This window comes from Ovis canadensis, chromosome 3 (assembly GCF_042477335.2).
Source record: "Ovis canadensis isolate MfBH-ARS-UI-01 breed Bighorn chromosome 3, ARS-UI_OviCan_v2, whole genome shotgun sequence".
In the NCBI taxonomy this organism is placed as follows: domain Eukaryota; kingdom Metazoa; phylum Chordata; class Mammalia; order Artiodactyla; family Bovidae; genus Ovis; species Ovis canadensis.
In genome coordinates this window covers 228765890-228778796 of record NC_091247.1, presented here as the reverse complement: position 1 = coordinate 228778796, position 12907 = coordinate 228765890, and the positions used below count along the sequence as shown (strand labels likewise).

Genomic DNA, 12907 nt, shown 5'->3' with positions numbered 1-12907 from the left:
GATCTTAGCACACGTTTGCTCAACACGGCCCGAGCATCCCTGGAGCCACAGGGACAGGCGAGGTGCAAAGGACACGCTTCCTTCCAGCCTCCGGCCTCCCCACTCGCCCACCTCCCTCCCTCTCTCCCCCCGCACCCCCAAGCTCACACCTTTCCTTCACCCAGCCACTCTCAGCACTTACTCTAAGAAGACCTACACGAAGTGCACTTCTCAGGACAGATTTTTTTTTTAGTAGAGTTGTCTTTATAATTGAAGGATAGTTGCTTCACAACATGCATCAACACGAGTCAGCCAGAGGTATATATGTGTCCCCCCCCCCATCTTGAACCTCCCTCCCACCTCCCACCCCATCTGACCCCTGAAGGTAGTGACAGAGCTCGGGTGTGAGTCCCGAGTCGCACGGCAAGGCCGCGCGGGTCACCCACTTTAATCAGGTGTACACGCCGCCCCGTCCCTCCTTCGATTCGCCCTTCCTCCCCGGCCCAGGTCCCTAAGCCTGTTCTCTATGTCAGGAGGGGTTTTGAAAGACATCAGTTTGTGGCGATAAGCTTGTGTCTACGAGGATGTGGCCAAATCACACCCTGGGGACAACCAAGTGTCAACAGTACAAGTCACAGTTGCCTCAACAAACACCTAAGTTTGGGGGGTGGTCACAGAGGGGCTGGGCGGGCAGGGGCAGGGGCCTGGACAAGAGCAGGCCAGGCACAGCCTGGGGAGGCGGGTAAGAGTCAGGGCCCCAAGGTCCTTCTGACCTTCGGGGTCTCCTCGAGTGCCTCCATCACAGGCCCTGAATTGCCAGAGAACACGCTTCAATCTGTAGGTACCTAACAGTCAGTCCTACAGAAACGGAAGTAACTATTTCTTTCCTTTAAGTTAGGTTCTTCCCCTAAGAGCTCAGAGCTAATGATTAATACTGGGAATAAAGGAAATGATTAAAGAGAAGGACTCTGGTAATAGAATCAACAGAATACAAAGTCCTGACATCTAATCTTTTTCCAATTACTAAAGTCTAAGTAAAATAAGTACAGAATAATTGGGCGATGGCGCCAGCAATAACTTGCATTTTACGGCAATCTCAGAAAATATCAAATCTTCCCCAGTTCCCTGGGGATATTATGAAAAGCAGGGACCTAATATCCGAACACCAATAATGCGATGTTTACCAATCACGTTCCCCGGGCCCCGGTGGCTGCACGGGCCCGCTTTCTGAGGGTCGTTTATGAAGAAAGCCTGATGTCTTCCGAACCTCTCTCCTCATGAAGGACCCTCACAAGACGGCACCTTCAGTCAACACAGTGAGACACAGTTCTGACTCCGGTGCTGAAAGGGAGCTCTGAGGTATGAGGTCCTCCAGACCTTGAGTTAGCTGGGGCTGCAGTCCCACTGAGTGATGGAGGAAGAGGCTCAGGGAGGTGAGGGGACTCAGCCGTGGCGGCACGCGAACCAAGGGGCCTTCACGTCCCCGAGTCCTTCCCCACCGCGGACTCCTGTTACTGAGACGGCTTCTGCCAATGCAGACAGACCTCACAGACAGAAGAGCCCAAAATCAAACCCCAGCAGACAGGAGCGCCACTGAAGGCCCAAGATCAGCATGACCGCAGGGATGAAAAGGCTGCTCCACACCAGGAGGCTTTACAACCTGATCCAGGTGTCGGGATGTGGATGGGAGAAGTCTGAGGGCCACTCAGACAGGGGTCAGGTGTGGACTTTCAACCCAGGCCCATCCGCCCCTTCCACCTTTCCAGCAGAATCCTGACTGTGCAAAGTGACCACACACATACACACACACTCACCCCAGTAGGAACCCACCAGCCTGCTCTACACTCAGGCTGGGCTGGTTGGCATGGAGGCGCGCGCACACACACACACACACACACATACCTGCTCTACACTCAGGCTGGGCTGGTTGGCATAGAGGCGCAAGCACACACACACACACACACACACACACACACACCTGCTCTACACTCAGGCTGGGCTGGTTGGCATAGAGGCGCACGCGCACACGCGCGCACACACACACACACACACACACACACACAACTGCTCTACACTCAGGCTGGGCTGGTTGGCATAGAGGCGTGCGCGTGCGCACACACACACACACACACACACACACACACCTGCTCTACACTCAGCTGGGCTGGTTGGCATGGGGGCGAAGCCACGCCCTTACCAGCACCCAATCTGGCCATGGGCCTGGGACCCCATGTGAACCCTGGCCTCCCCCCAGCCTGAGGACGAAGCCAGCAGACGGGCAGGCAGCACCCAGAGACATGCGGGACCCCAGGTTCTGAGTTCAGCAAGACGGGCAGATACGAGAGTCGAAAAATCAATAGCTTGTCTCTACTGACAAAAAAAGACGTGGAAAAGGTTACAGGCATAAGCTTAACAAGAAATGCACAAGAAATACCATGTGAAGAAAACTGTAAGATTTTACTTGAAGATATAAAGAAACAGGAAAACAAGGAGGTCACCGACTGACGCTAACAAGAATCTAAGGAATGCTTCCCTGGGGCCAGCAGGGCAGGGGAATTAATTACACGGGTGACCGTCACACACACCACACACGCGGGGAGCTCAGCTCTCGGTCCAAGGGTGGGCAAAGGTATAATCTCACCCAGAGGAAGTGCTCACAGCACAAGGTGAGGAGCACAGTGACGTCCTGAGCAGGGGTGCGCCCCATCAGCAAGGAGGTGGAGGGCCTGAGAGCTGAAACGCAACCCAGACATGCAGAGAGGCCAACTGAGAGAAGAGGGGGCCGAGAGGGGAGCATCCTGGGCCCAGGGAACAGCTTACACACAAGGCCTAGACCACAGTGTGGAAAACGGACCAGAGGGGCCAGCAGACACAAGACAACCACGCAAGGGCCTACTTGCAAAGCCTAAGGAGAGGTGGTGGTGGCCGGGACGGCAGCAGTGAGAGCAGGGCAGCGACCAGAAAGGGAATCCAGAGGCAGAAGCAGGAGGAGGCAAGTGAGGGCTCGCTCATGCTGGCAACAGGTCGACCCCTCTCTGCCTCCTTGGGTCACGGAGCATCGCAGTCTCAGCCTCCCGGAGGGGTCTTACTGAGAAGGAAAGACTCACACTACAGATGAGTATGGAGGTGGGATACTGGTGTTCACACAAAGATATTTGCAAATTTTACTTTTTAGAAAGCAAATGCACTACTGTAGATTTGCTGTTTATTTCTCATTCATTTTCTGCTTATCAAAGTATTTCTTACATTTTCGTTTTCTTAGACGACTAGTGATTCTGCAGTCTGATTGCAAGAAACACGGGGATAGAGAGCTGAAAGAAAAACCAAACACAGGCTGTCACCGTAAAGACTCAGGCAGCTGAAATAAAAGGTGGAAAAAGATCTGCCAGGGACGTGCTACTCATAAAAAAGCTAATTTGCAAAATAATATCAGAAAAAAATAAACATCAGTACAAAGAGGGATGTTTCATAATGATAGGAGGTTCAACTCATTAAGCAGAGATGTCTTTCCTAAATGTGTGTACCTAACAATGCAGCTTCATAATGCATGAAGCAAACACTGACAGAAATGGACACAATTTCGATCGTAGGCAGAGATTTCAGCACCCCTCCCTGAGTAGCTGACAGAATAGGTAAATCTAAAAACCGGTAAAGGCAGATGTGAGCTGGATCTAACTGGCCTGCAGGACGCCACATCCACCACCTGAAGAACACACATTCTTTTCAAGGACACACGGCATACTCACCAAGCGGGCCACATGCGCTACCCAAGTGAGTCATGGTAAGCATCAAGAGATCAAAACAACATCAGGCTTATCTGACCAGATGCTTTACATGAGAAATCAGCCTACTGTGATACCCAGGAAATCCTCAAATATGTGGAACTTTATTAACATACTTCTGAATATCTCATAAATCAGAGAAATCACAAGGAAAAAATTGGAAAATATTTCAAACTGAATGATAACAACAGATACCAATATGTGTATGATATAACTAAAACAATGCCTGGAGGGAAATATATGCCCTTAAAAGCCTAAATCAGAAAAGAATAAAGGTTCAAACCAATGAGGCTCTACCTTAAGAAGCTAGGAGAAGATGAGGGATTTTAAACAAAGCTAAACTAAAAGAAGGGAAATAAAATAAGCATGGAAATAAGTAAACTGCTTTTAAAAAAAATCAATAAAAACTTTTAGTTAGACTTGACCACTGGGAAAAAGTGTCAGACATGAGAAAGGAACACCACCACAGACGCTACAGGCATGAAGAAATAATAAACCGATCCTGTTGACAACTTCGTGCAATAAATTCAAAAACTTACATGGAATGGACATATTCCTTGAGAAATGTGGCCTAACAAAACTGACGCAAGAGGCAGCTGGAAACTCCTATCTCCATATCAATTTAAAAAATAATGGTGGGCAGGATAAAACGGTACTACCACTTTGAAAAATCATATGGCAGGTTTTGTTTTTTTTTTTAAGTAAAGTTAAACATATATCTGTCCTGTGACCCAACAGCTCCACTACTTCATCTCTGCCTTATAGAACTGGAAACATAGACCCACAATGCAGTATCCACAAGGACCCTCAAAGCGGCTTTTCCACGGGGGGAAGGCTTGTAAATAACCTGGGTGTCTGCGAGCAGGTGGATATGTTAACAAATTGTGATGCACTCACAGAAGAGCATACTGTCTCTGCTTGTGAAAAATGAACTGCTGTTACACCCACGACTCTGACAAACACATTTAGGAAAGACATCTCTATTTAACGAGTTGAACCTGTTATCATTATGAAGCATCCCTCTTTGTACTGATGTTTGCTTTTTTCTGATATTATTTTGCAAATTAGCTTTTCTATGAGTAGCACGTCCCTGGCAGATCTTTCCCCACCTTTTATTTCAGCTGCCCGAGCCTTTATGGTGATAGCCCGTGTGTGGTTTTCTGCTGGCTTTCTGTCCCCGTATTTCTTGGAATCAGGCTGCAGAGTCACTAGTCGTCTAAGAGAGAAAACTACAATGTGACGCATGCTTTAATAAGCAGAAAATGAATGAGAAATAAAGAGCAAATCTTCTACAATCGTGCATTTGCTTTCTAAAACATAAAATTCAGAACTGTCTTTATGAAAACAACGCCAGCATCACAACTCCAAACTCATCTGTACTGTGAGTCTTTCCTTCTCAGGAAGATTCCCCCCGGGAGGCTGACCGAGCAGAGAAGGGCAGGGCAACAGAAACTGGTTGTGGATTCAGCAGACTTGGGTTCCAGGCCCAGTGTGGCCAGTGAGAATCTCTACGGCCTCCCTCAGTCCTCTAAATCTCTCCTGAGCCCCAGTTCCTTCCTCTAAAACTTAGCAAAACAAAAATACCTTCCTTGCTTGAGTCACGGAATCCTCGCATGGAACAAAGAAACAACACCTGGGAAAGTACGGTAACATACAAATGCAAGAACACCATCCTGCTGTGCTTCCGATGTAATCACTCATTCCCCTCCACGAACACAAACCACACAGCCACTGGGGCTCATTTGTTCTAACCGGATGTAAAATCACATCTGAGACGAAACCAAAAATCTGTCACAGAATGGTGTATGCAAAGAACTCCTAATCATAAGTACCTTTTTTTTCCCCCTGAAAACCCAGGAATAATAGAAAAATCAATCCATAATTTATTTTTTTTCTAATACTCTTTTGAACTGGTTTTAGTCTTATTTATTAAAACTTTGGTAGTACTAAAATCTGGCAGAAACAGTGAACAAAAATAAATGCATTACTGTGAAGATGCATTAATGTTTTAAAACATTTTAAAACAAGAATGAACACATATTTTGTATTATTATAAAATACTACTATAAATTAACGAGACTGGAAAACTTATTAATACTTTACTAAAATGTGTAAAGTAAAAACCACAGTATTTTGTCTGTAGCCTGATTCACTTTGGTACAACAATAAAATTTTAAATCTTTCCAAAACGCATAAGAAATGCACGCGTCTTGCCATCACCGAGGCTCCCATGTGAACCTAATCCAGAAGCTGAGCTGTCTCCAGCCTCAGAGGGCCTGCAGAGCAAGCACAACTCTGGCTCCTAAAAGCCCGGGTACGGGAAAGGCACGTCCACCAGCCTGCTCCGACCAGCGCATGCTGAGCGCCCCTCTGTGTAAGCTGCCCCTGGGGCCAAAGCCACCTCCACACTCTCCCTGCTCTGAGTCCATCTCACACCTGATTCATCCGGTCCATGAAAACCGATCAAAGAAGCTCGGAGAGTACGATTAGGCCCACTCCTACCCTGCAGGGGCTCGCTGCAAGCAGGCAGGTCTGACAGTGTGGTCAGGGAAGCAGCGCGAGGAGGTGCACAGCTGACGCGGGACACCGAGCAGACGCGGCCTCCTCTCGGAAGGAGGGGCGCCAGGAACACCCCAGCACGCTGCTGCTTGAGAGGCGCCTGGGAGCCACGCCACGACCCCACAGCTTACCTCTGCCGGGCCCCCCTGACCTCACCGACACAGTGGGAACGGAACAGTGTCATAAACGACGAGGGCGTCCAGGAGACGAGAGCAGACGCGAAATGTCTGTGGCTCGCACCTCCCAGCTCTGAGTCGGGGGAGGGTTCCGCTGGGTCCACGGGGCCTCTGGCAAGTGGGGCGGTGGGTGCCTCGTGTGTTCCTGCCAAGCCCATGGTGAGCCCAAGGGGAGGGGCCACCCGGCCCCCGCTTCTCCAGTCCTGCTGCCAGGAGGAGCCCGAAACGCCTGCCCTCGCCCCGGGCCGCAGCCAGTTCAGAGGATGACATGGTTGAGGATGAGATGTTTGGATGGCATCACCGACTCAATGGACATGAGTTTGAACAAGCTCTGGGAGTTAGTGATGGACAGGGAGGCCTGGCGAGCTGCAGTCCGTGGGGTCACAAAGAGTCGGACACAACTGAGCGACTGAACTGAACGGAAGAAATATCAACACAAATCTGAGTGATGGACACTACTGAGGGGGGAGCCGGATGACGGGACACTACGGAGAGAGGGGGGCCGGATGGCGGGGCACTCAGAGAGGGGGGCCGGATGACGGGACACTATGGAGAGAGGGGGAGCCGGATGGCGGGACAATACGGAGAGAGGGGGGCCGGATGGCGGGACAATATGGAGAGAGGGGGGCCGGATGGCAGGGCACTCAGAGAGGGGGGCCGGATGACGGGACACTATGGAGAGAGGGGGAGCCGGATGGCAGGACAATATGGAGAGAGGGGGGCCGGATGGCGGGACAATATGGAGAGAAGGGGGCCGGATGGCGGGGCACTCAGAGAGGGGGGCCGGATGACGGGACACTACGGAGAGAGGCGGGGGCCGGATGACGGGGCACTCAGAGAGAGAGGGGGCCGGATGACGGGGCACTCAGAGAGGGGGGCCGGATGACGGGACACTCAGAGAGGGGGGCCGGATGACGGGACACTATGGAGAGAGGGGGGCCGGATGACAGGACACTCAGAGAGGGGGGCCGGATGACGGGGCACTGAGAGAGGGGAGCCGGATGATGGGACACTATGGAGAGAGTGGGGTCGGATGACGGGGCACTCAGAGACAGAGGGGGCCGGATGGCGGGGCACTCAGAGAGAGAGGGGGCCGGATGACGGGACACTATGGAGAGAGTGGGGCCGGATGACGGGGCACTCAGAGAGAGAGGGAGCCGGATGACGGGACACTACAGAGAGAGGGGGAGCCGGATGGCGGGACACTCAGAGAGGGGGGCCGGATGACGGGACACTATGGAGAGAAGGGGGCTGGATGGCGGGACACTCAGAGAGGGGGGCCGGATGACAGGGCACTCAGAGAGGGGGGCCGGATGACGGGACACTCAGAGAGGGGGGCCGGATGACGGGACACTATGGAGAGAGGGGGGCCGGATGGTGGGACACTCAGAGAGGGGGGCCGGATGACGGGACACTATGGAGAGAAGGGGGCCGGATGACGGGACACTCAGAGAGGGGGGCCGGATGACGGGACACTATGGAGAGAGGGGGGCCGGATGACAGGACACTCAGAGAGGGGGGCCGGATGGCGGGACACTACGGAGAGAGGGGGGCCGGATGGCGGGGCACTATGGAGAGAAGGGGGCCGGATGACGGGACACTCAGAGAGGGGGGCCGGATGACGGGACACTATGGAGAGAGGGGGGCCGGATGACAGGACACTCAGAGAGGGGGGCCAGATGACGGGACACTAGTGAGAGAAGGGAGCCGGATGGCGGGACACTCAGAGAGGGGGGCCGGATGGCGGGACACTACGGAGAGAGGGGGGCCGGATGGCGGGGCACTGAGAGAGGGGGGCCGGATGATGGGACACTCAGAGAGGGGGGCCAGATGGCGGGACACTAGTGAGAGAGGGGAGCTGGATGGCGGGACACCACTGGGAGGGGGGCCGGATGACGGGACACTCAGAGAGGGGGGCCGGATGACGGGACACTATGGAGAGAGGGGGGCCGGATGGTGGGACACTCAGAGAGGGGGGCCCGATGACGGGACACTCAGAGAGGGGGGCCGGATGACGGGACACTACTGAGAGAGGGGGAGCTGACTCAGCACAAGGCAAGGGCTTCCTTGGTGGCTCAAATGGCAAAGAACCCACCTGCCATGTAGGAGACACAGGTTTGAACCCTGCGTCGGGAAGATCCCCTGGAGAAGGAAATGGCAGCCCACTCCGGTAGTCTTGCCTGGGAAATCCCATCACCACAGTTCAGTTCAGTTCACTCACTCAGTCGTGTCCAACTCTGTGCAACCCCATGGACTGCAGCACACCAGGCCTCCCTGACCATCACCAACTCCCGGAGCTTACTCAAACTCATGTCCATCGAGTCAGTGATGCCGTCCAGCCATCTCATCCTCTGTCCTCCCCTTCTCCTCCTGCCTTCGATATTTCCCAGCATCAGAGTCTTTTCAAAGGAGCCACTTCTTCGCATCAGGTGGCCAAAGTATTAGAGTTTCAGTTTCAACATCAGTCCTTACAATGAACACCCAGGACTGGTCTCCTTTAGGATGGACTGGTTGGATCTCCTTGCAGTCCAAGCGACTCTCAAGAGTCTTCTCCAACACCACAGTTCAGAAGCATCAATTCTTCGGCACTCAGCTTTCTTCACAGTCCAACTCTCACATCCATACATGACCACTGGAAAAGCCATAGCTTTGACTAGACGGACCTTTGTTGGTAAAGTAATGTCTCTGCTTTTGAATATGCTGTCTAGGTTGGTCATAACTTTTCTTCCCAGGAGCAAGCATCTTTTAATTTCATGGCTGCAGTCACCATCTGCAGTGATTTTGGAGCCCAAAAAAATAAAGTCTGTCACTGTTTCCATTGTTTCCCCATCTATTTTCCATGAAGTGATGGGACTAGATGCCATGATCTTCGTTTTCTGAATGTTAAGTTTTAAGCCTCTTTCACTTTCATCAAGAGGCTCTTTAGTTCTTTGCTTTCTGCCATAAGGGTGGTGTCATCTGCATATCTGAGGTTATTGACATTTCTCCCAGCAGTCTTGATTCCAGCTTGTGCTTCATCCAGCCCCACATTTCACATGATGTACTCTGCATATAAGTTAAATAAGCAGGGTGACAGTATACAGCCTTGACGTACTCCTTTCCTGATTTGGAACCAGTCTGTTGTTCCATGTCCAGTTCTAACTGTTGCTTCCTGACCTGATTTCCTGAGAAATCTGTATTTCTCAGGAGGCAGGTCAGGTGGTCTGAGAACCCCATGAAAGTGAAAGTGAAACTCTCTCCGTCGTGTCCAGCTCTTTGCAACCCTGTGAACTGTACAATCTGTGGAATTCTCCAGGCCAGAACACTGGAGTGGGCAGCCTGTCCCTTCTCCGGCGGATCTTCCTGACCCAGGAATCAAATTGGGGTCTCCTGCGTTGCAGGCGGATTCTTTACCAACTGAGCTATATGAGCACCCCATGAACAGTAGGAAAAACGCCTTCCTCTGTGGCCTCTGGCAAATCTGAACAAGGCTTCCCTTCAGGAGACGGAGCTGGGAGGGGGACTGTTTTCCTGGCCGCAGGACGGCGTTGAAGAATTCTTCCGGAGGGCGGCTGTGCCGGGCCCTGCGGGCCAGATGGCAGGAGGGATGAGCGGCGGTGAGGACTCTTCTCCCAGCTCCTCTCTGGCAGCAAGAGGAGGAGGTGAGAGGCCAGGACGCCCCACCGCCTGCCAGCTTCGCTAAGTGCTCTGGGACTCCAAGCTCGATGGCCTCTAATTGCTGCAATTAACATCCTAAAAGTTGTGCAAAGTAACTTTTCTGGCTGTAATTTTTCTATTATCTGAAGAGTCTCCCTTCAGGCAGGGAAGGCATGCACATTTAGAGGCCTCAGAACAGGCCAAGAGGGACAAACCTTCCTCCAGGGGCAGAGAGCTGAACCGGGGAGAGGGGAGACTAGGGGCGGGAAGAGGCAGCCGGGGCTCAGGACCGAGGTGAGTCCATTCCAGGCTATACTCTGTGCCAGGGAAGGTTCTGCACAGCGAGGCCACACAGGGACCCTGAAAGGTGGGGTGAGTCCACCAGACAGACAGAGGGAAAGGCCTCCCTCAAGGGAGCATCTGGACCAAGGCCTGCAGGCTGGGGGCAGGGGGCCCAGGTGGGGCCCCAAGAAAAAGCCTTGAGGGACGTGGGTGGAGCCCCACAGGAAGGACGGCATCTTCCGTGTAAGGTGACCTGACCTGACTTCTGGGGCTGTGATGAATCCCAACCAGGAATCACAGGGGAGATGGGTGTAGATACAGACTCCTGGACCTTGAGGGGGGCTCTGAGCAGTGGGTCTGCCATCCACCCACCCCCTGCCCTGGCCACGGAGCAGGGGCGCTGCTGGCCTCGCCCAGGGGCCCCCGCACGAGGGGCTGGCCCCTCGCCTGGGGCTGCAACGCCACCAGAAAGGGATTCGGCAACCACATGAGAGGAGGCAGGCAGCTCGCTCACAGGCCCTGAGCGTCCTGAAAAAGATGGGGAGAGGGCCCCAGGGCCTCTTGCCACTTCCTCTGCTCACAGACATGACAGCCTGAAGCCGCAGGCCAGAGAACACACGGCAAGGCCGGCTGAGGTCCACACTCGGGCCGCCTCGCTGCCTCTCACGGCCTGGAAAGACGAAGGGTTTCAAAAGGACAGAGCTGCGTTTCAGGGTTTCAAAAGGACAGAGCTGCGTTTCATTGTAGAAACTGCTACAATTAACTGCTAAGTCATTCTACGTGAGATACAGCACATTCTTAAAAATTAAGTTTATTACCTGTTTTCAAACGTCCCTCCACCAAAGAGCACTGCCCACAACAGCAACATCCCCAAGAAGAGAACCAGCACTCACGCCCACCTGCCGCTCCTACCTCGCTGTGACCCAGCTTAGGGCCACACACACCGCAAAGCCAGCACACAGCATGTCTTCTGTTTCTTTCTGCTCAAGTCGCCGGTGCTCCAGGAAAGGCCCCCTCACACATTTTACAGAAGATTTCCAGGAAGCATTTTATTCACTGGGGGCTGTGTGATCGTCAGAAGGGAACACAGGATTACGCGTATCCGCTTTAAAAAGGAATCCGGCAATCTTACTTTCTTCCCGTTATCTGCTCTTGTGTTGCTTGATTTTGCTAGTTTGTAACTCGGTTACTCGCTTGAATCACAAAAGCAGGACTATTCTTTCCTCCTCCTGTCCTTTTTCTCTTTTTTATTATAATTTACCTCCGTGAGTATACCCAATTTGTTCACAGTGGGAAAAAACAGTCCTATTAAAACAGAAGTCGCTTTGTCGGCAATGCCTTGCCGGGAAAACAGCCCTGCCTCCTCCCGTGGTAAGTGTCCCGACTCTCCCCACCCTCCCATCTGGAAAGCTCTAGGCCCCTCCACCCACCACCCAGCTACCAACTCCCACAGGAAACAGCCGGACCAGCCAAAGTCAGCTTTCCTGCTGGTCCTCACGGCAATCGACTAGAAAAAAATGGACACTATTAAGTGTCAAGAGTCTTGGATATCAAGTTTAAAAAGACCAATAACCCAATTAAAATCAGGCCAAAGGATCTTAATAGCTATTTCTTCAACGAGATATACAAATGGCCAATAAGCATGTGAAATGATGCTCAAAATCATTAGCCATCAGGGAAACTGAGACCACAACAAGATACCACTTCATGCCCACCAGGATGACCAGACTTCAACAACGCGGGAAAACCGGAGCGTCTGTGACGACCTATACGGGGAAAAACCCGGGAAAGAATGAGCGCGTGCGTGTGTGTGTGTGCAACAGAAACACTTTGCTGTACACCCGAAACTAAGACAATATCGTAAACCAACTATCCTCCAGTAAGATTTAAAAGGAGAGAAAAGGAGAACTGGAGCCCTCTTCTAGAGGGACAGTAAAACGCCCCAGCCCCTCTGGAAAACAGGCTGGCAGTTCCTTAAAAAGGTCAACGGTTACCACCCGACTCAGCAATTCCCCTCCCAGGGATACGCACACAGAAATGAAAGCATAAAAACCTGCATGTGTGTGAGTGTTCACGGCAATGTTACTTGGAACAGCCAAAAAGAGGAAACACTCTAAATACCAACAGATGAATGGCTAAATAACACGCGGCCTACTCATACCATGGAAGACTGTCTGGCCCGAAAAAGGACTCCAGGATAGACACTCAACATGGATGAACCTTGAAAACGCTAGGCTCAGTGAGAAAAGGCATTCTCGAAAGGCTGCATGGTGTAAGACTCCATCGTATGGAATTTCCAGAACAGGGAAATCCCCCGAGACAAAAGGAGACTAGTGGTGCCTCGGGCCGGGGCAGGGAGTGGCCGCTAGTGGGCCCGGGGCTTTCTCTCCGAGCTCTGAAACGGACCGCGGTGACAGCCACACAACCAGACAAGCGCACGGAAAACCACTCAAGTGCCTCAGACGCTTGAGCAGTGAACTGTCCGGCATGGGC

The 12907-nt window shown here is 52.3% G+C and overlaps 1 protein-coding gene across 2 annotated transcripts in view; it reads right to left on the bottom strand.

Moving 5' to 3' along the window:
- TBC1D22A (TBC1 domain family member 22A) overlaps nucleotides 1-12907 on the bottom strand; it is a 267188-nt gene that overhangs the window by 176354 nt on the left and 77927 nt on the right. The gene's annotated exons all lie outside the window — the stretch shown is intronic.